Source organism: Loxodonta africana, chromosome 4, assembly GCF_030014295.1.
Source record: "Loxodonta africana isolate mLoxAfr1 chromosome 4, mLoxAfr1.hap2, whole genome shotgun sequence".
NCBI lineage: Eukaryota > Metazoa > Chordata > Mammalia > Proboscidea > Elephantidae > Loxodonta > Loxodonta africana.
In genome coordinates, this window is record NC_087345.1 from 138,027,971 (window position 1) to 138,034,241 (window position 6,271).

Genomic DNA, 6,271 nt, shown 5'->3' on the forward strand with positions numbered 1-6,271 from the left:
TTCACAAATGGTCTCAATCCTTCCAAAATGTCCCAAGTTCAGTCCGTCCTCTCCATTTCCCACAGCTGCCCAGCTCCTCTCCTCCCCCCGATGATTTCACCTCTTCACAAACCCCAAATTCAACCTCCTTACACGCAGTCCTAGTGGGCATTGGTGGTCCAGTGGTAGAACTCTCGCCTTCCATGCGGGACACCAGGTTCATTTCCCAGCCAATGTCCCTCGTGTGTAGCCACTACCCATCTGTCAGTGAAGGCCTGCGTGTTGCTATGATGCTAAACAGGTTTCGGTGGAGCTTCCAGACTAAGACAGACCAGGAAGAAAGAGCTGGTGATCTACTTCCAAAAATCAGCCATTGAAAGTCCTATGGGTCACACTCACAACAGTTTGATCCGTGACCAATTGTGGGGACGGTGCGAGACCAGGCAAGGTTTCATTCTATTGTGTGTGGGGTCACCGGGAGTCCAGGGCCAACTCAACAGCAGCTGACAACAAGCTCAGTCCCACTACTGCAACTCCTACTAAAAAACCTGCCTCCCAAGGTTGACTGCTGTCTCCCCAGCACCAGCTCAGTGCTTATACATAGTGGGCACTCAATTCTTCTCGAATCAAAGAAGAGACAGATGAAATTTTATGGCCAGACATTTGAAGCCACCCACATTATGGCCATTGTCTACCTGTCCAGTCTCTTCTCCATCTGCTTCTCTACACATCCCACACATTAGCCAAACTGGGCTGTTCACACACCCCAACCCTTTCTCAGTGCCTTTCTTCAGGCTGATCCTTCCTCCTATTGAAATGCAAGCCACCCTTCAAAATTCATGTCAAACACTACCTGGTGCATGGAACATTCCTCCCCGTCAGGGTGATTTAGCCCTGTTTGAACCCACATATGGACCCCTGGTGGCGCAGTGGTTGAGCACTCAGCTGCCAACCAAAAGGTTGGCGGTTTGAACCCACCAGCTGCTCCACACGAGAAAAGATGTGGCAGTCTACTTCCATAAAGATTACAGCCCTGGAAATCCTATGGGGCAGTTCTACTCTGTCCTATAAAGTCACTATGAGTCGAACTCAACAGCAATGGTTGAACCCACATAAAATTCTGCTCTCATAAGCCACTCATCTTAAACTTTCAATTGTCATTTTTTTAACCTCTTTCTTAACCCTTTACTAGATTATAAGCCCCATGAAAACAAGGATCTTTATAGACCTTTTTAATATTTGCATCACCTGAGCTTTAAAAAAAAAAAAAAAAATTTTTTTTTTCTTTGAGCTTAGCGTGGGCTCCAGTACATATGATACACACAGCGTTTGTGGAATTACAATACAGACTCACCCAAGGCAGTGTAAAAAGGCCAGGAGATAAGTCAGTCACAAAATGACAAATACTGTATTTGTCCTACCTATAAGAAATATCTAGAGCCCTGGTGGCGCAGTAAGAGCTCAGGCTGCTAACCAAAAGGTCTGCAGTTTGAATCTACCAGCTGCTCCTTGGAAACCCTATGGGGCAGTTCTACTCTGCCCTGTACGGTTGCTGTGAGTCAAAACCAACTTGACAGTAATGGGTATATGAAATATCTAGAATAGGGAAATGTATAGAAGTCAAAGTTTATTAGTGGTTGCCAGGAGTGCGAGGGAGGGGGAAGAAAGAGTCGTTGCTTAGAGTACTGAGCCTCTGTTAATGGGGTGGAATAATTTAGAAATGGATAGTGGTGATGGCTGCACAACATGATCAATGTCATCAGTGTCACTAAACTGTACACATAAAAAACGGTGAAATGGCAAATGTTTTGTTAAATACATCTTTACCACAGTAAAAAAAAAAAACAGCCAGGAGAGAGGTGAAGACAGAAAATGCCACAGGAGTTCCAAGGAAAAAGAGGCTCTTTTGGGATGGGCAGCCAGGGACGGCTCCAGGAAGGAGCTAAGACATGAGCAGGGTCTTGAAGAAGGGGACAGGGAGGAGTATTCTAGTAAGGTGGAACAGTATGAACCATGACATGAAGAAGGAATGAGCAGCTTTGCTTGCAAGATGAGTCTGCTAGATGTGGAGGTTCCTGGAGGGAGGAGAGTGGGAGAAAAGGCTAGGCAGGCAGGCTGGGGCTGGATGAGAAGGGTGCTGAATGCCAGGCTAAGGCACCTGGATTTAATCCATTCCCTCTTAGTCAGTAGGGATGACAACCACAGCAGGCCTGGGCCTTAAATGATAGAAGAAAAGAAGTCTTGTCCTCTCTTGTTCCAAGCATATTAGCCTAGTCTCCCCAGCTAGGTTATAAATAACAGCCACCATTTACAGCACACCTGCTGTGTATGAGGCCCTAAGCTACGTGCTTCACATACATTATCTCATTTGCTCTTTCCAACAGCCCTGAGAGCTGAGTATTGATATCCTCATTCTGCAAGGAGGAAGCTGAGGCTCAAAGAGGTGAAGACACTTGCCCAAGGCCTCACCCACTCACACATTCACTCAACAATACCAATTGGCACTGAGGTTACAAACACAGGGACAACAAGTGCATTCCAGCCAGCTACCCTGAAGTCCCACTTAGGCTGGTCTGCCTCCCCTCAACTCTTCTCATCATTTCCTCAAGGGCAGCATTTAATAAGCACATACCAGTTGCCCCAGATCAGTTCTGACTCACAGGGACCCCATGTGTGTCATGATACAGCTGTGCTCCATAGGGTTTTCAATGGCTGATTTTTTGGAATTAAATCACCATGCCTCTCTTCCAAGGTACCTGTGGGTATACCCCAACCTCCAACCTTTTGGTTAGCAGCCAAGCGTATTAACCATTTGCACTACCCAGAGACTCCATTATAAAGCACATACACACAAAAAACTCATTGCTGTTGAGTCAATTTCAACTCATAGCAACCTTAGAGGACAGAGTAGAACTGCCCCCTAGGGTTTCCAAGGAGCGCCTGGTGGATTCAAACTGCCGACCTTTTGGTTAGCAGATGACCTCGTAACCACTATGCCACCAGAGCTCCATAAAGCACTGTCCATTGCCTTTGAGTCGATTCTGACTCCTAGCAATCCTATAGGACACAGCAGAGCTGCCCCATACTTTCCAAGGAGTGCCTGGTGGGTTCGAACTGTCGACCTTTTGGTTAGCAGCTGTAGCACTTAACCACTGTGCCACCAGGATTTCCATAAAGCACATAGTAGGACCTTAATCAAGTGAATTAATTCATTGATTGACTGCCAATATCATCTCATACTGTTTATCACCTGATGTCCTTCATCTTGTCTTCCCCAGTTAGATCACAAAATTTCAGAACTGAAAAAGTCTAGAAATATTTTAATCCAATAACCGTCCTAAACAGAGGGTCAGAGAAGGGAGGTAGCTTGTCCAGGGGGCCATAAATAGGTGCTGTTAGGACAAAGATCAGAGCCTAGGTCTCCACAGGCTCAATACTGAGGAACGGCAGAGAGGCAGAGTGGCATAATAGAAAGCACATGGCAGGAGGGGTCAGAAGACATGGGTTCACGTTCTGCTTCTTCTGTTCATGAATTTTGTGACCTTAAAAAAAAAAAAATCGAACCCAGTGCCGTCGAGTCGATTCCAACTCATAGCGACCCTATAGGACAGAGTAGAACTGCCCCATAGAGAAGTTTATTCCCACTGAACCTCATTCTCTAACCTGTAAGAAGGCAATTAAAAATAACACATATTTCACAAGATTATGTATGGATCAAATCAGATTATTTACAGCTATTATGCAGAGAAAGCACTTTGCCAATTATAAATTATTTATAAACAGTGATTATTACTGTTATTAATATTAAATATCTGTTCATAGATTTAAAAAGCCCTACCAGAAGACTAAGGAGGCCTGGTTGCTCAGTGGTTAAGCACTCAGCTGCTAACCCAAAGGTCAGCTGTTTGAACTCACCAGCCACACCGCGGAAAAAAATATGGCGGTCGGCTCTGATAAAGACTACAGCCTTAGAAACTCTATGGGGCAGTTGTACCCTGCCCTATAGGGTCGCTATGAGTCGTAATTGACTTGATGACAACGCGGGTTTGGTTTGGTTTTATCAGAAGACTAAAATCTGATTAAGTGGGATCAAAAAAAAAATTCCATTCTATTCAGGTTCACTCTTGGCTGTACAGGGCCTTGCACATGGCAGGTCTTCAATGAGTGAGTGCGGAAATGAATTAACCTTCAAGTTTTATCCACCCCAATCCTTCTCCCCTCCCCCCGCCCCCAACAGCCCAGCTGCATCAGCCATGCCAGTACCAGTCTGCCGATAGGAAGCCGGTGCGAACGTCTGCCTCCCTGGCTGCATTCCTTAGCTAAAAATATAAATGATTTGAGGAGTCCATTGTTTGAAATTATCCATAATTCCTCTCCTCTCCTCCCCTCCGCATTACTTAGGATGACAAGCGACTGCACATCTTTAAAGCAGAACATACATAAAAACATTCTCTGTGGCTATTTTTAGGAGAAAGAGGGAAGCAGGCTGCTGGTATATGGGATCAGAGAGAGTTCACAGTTTTCTCCACCAGTCCAGGAATGCTTCCTGAAGGAGGAAATACCTGAGTCACCCCAGAGAACAGCATTCTCACATCATAAGAGGTTGGTTCTAGGAACCACAGAGAGGCGAGCCTGCTGCCTTCTTATCCCCCGTTTTTTTCCGATGGAGGGAAAAGTCAATACAGCTCAGGGATCCCACACTAACCCAACACTTCAAACTTCCCCAGACTCTACAGGCATCTGAGGGAAAGGTAGGTGAAGAGACCAATATCTTTTTCAAAGATTCAGGACTCCAGTTCCTAGGGGCACAAGTACAAATACTGATCTCATAACAGGCCAGTTTCTTGTTTGGACTTTTTTTTAACCACAGGAAAGTTTTTTAAAGTCCCAAACTTGGATGCGCAGATGGGTTACATCTCGGACCTTGGGGTGTGCCAAAGCTCTGTCACTCTGAATGCCGATCTGCCGGCGGTGGCCCAGGGAGTGGTCAGGGGTACTCAGGGGGCTGGAGGCAGTAACCCAGCCCTGCTCGAAGGGCCCCTGATCCCCCTTAGGTGTGTGTATAGACTGCTCCAGGCCGGTCCCCTGGGCCATAGAGTCAGAAACCCTTGACAGCTCCAGGGCTCTCCCTTTCTGCTGCACCCTACAGATCTCTCATCCCATCGCCTGGGCTTCCGCTCTCCACTCTCCCGCAGCCCCATTCGCAAAAGGTCTTCCCTGACAGATCCCCTCGTTGCTCCGTTACCCGGCCACCCCGCACACCTTCTCCTTCCTGGCCCACTGCCAGCCTTCCAGCCCCCTCACATTCCTCCCTCAGTTCTCCCAGCTGAGGCCCTCCGGGTACCCTCTCTCCCGGGCGCCCTCTCCTCGGTGCGCCCCTCTCTGGGGAGACCCCAAGCCGCTCCCCCTTCTCAGAACCGGGTCGGGGGCTTGCCGGCCCGCCCAGATCTGGCCCGAGTCCCTGGAACTTTGCACGCTCCCGCGCCCCGCCCGCGGCTCGCCGCCCCGCCCGCCCGCCTGCCCGCCCCGGGGCCGCACTCACCGCGCTCAGAGCCTGTGGGGTCCGGGCTGGGCTCCCGCGCCCTCGCCGCCGCAGCCGCCGCCACCGCCAGCGGAAACGGGGGGCGGGGCCGGGGGCGCGCGGAGGGAGGGGCGGGGCCGCCCGGCAATGGCGAGAGCCGCGGGGGCGGGGCTGCTTGCTGTGGGCGGGGCGACGGAGGGGCCCGAGCCCGAAGCTGCGGGAAGGGGGAGTTGAAAGGCTAAAAGGGGGACCTGGGGCCGGACACTCGGGACCCGGCAAGGGGGAAAGACGGGATGTGACCGAGCCGAGGGCGGGACCGGAGCCAGGGGGCCGGGGGCAGATCCCCAGCCCCCCTGGCTGGACCCTCAGTGTTAAACTCGGAGGGAGGTGAAGGCCCTGCCGGACACTGGCGTCCCGAGCCCGTGGTGACCACCCTCTCGGGGTTCCGGAAGTCCTCCTCCCTACCTCGCCGCCCGGATTCAAGGATCGGCCGCTACCCCGAGGTTTTACAAGGCCTTTTGCCTGACCCGAACGAGCCTGGGCCGCCGCCCTTCCCAGAGTTGGGGAGCGGGGAGATCGGGACCTGGTAGTTCTCACTCCTGGGCTCCGCGCCCAAACGCCACCCCAAAGTGCAGTACTGACCAGGGTCTCAGCTTTCCCCCTCGTGCCAGGCTGTCTGGCCTCACCACCCCCACACCTAAGAAATCCTTGCCTGGTATTTCGGGCGGACTGTTTGAGATGTTGACAACGCGAGTGTGTATTAGATACTGT

General features: G+C 50.5%; 1 protein-coding gene across 3 annotated transcripts in view; it reads right to left on the reverse strand.

Moving 5' to 3' along the window:
* TSPAN9 (tetraspanin 9) overlaps positions 1-5,587 on the reverse strand; it is a 283,540-nt gene extending 277,953 nt beyond the window's left edge. For 2 of the 3 annotated variants that reach the window (XM_064284726.1, XM_064284725.1), the window contains exon 1: positions 5,522-5,587. The gene's annotated coding sequence lies outside the window, so the exon portion shown is untranslated. The remainder of the gene's footprint in view (positions 1-5,521) is intronic. The other variant, XM_064284724.1, reaches the window with a different exon arrangement.
* Between the last annotated feature and the right edge of the window lie 684 nt (positions 5,588-6,271).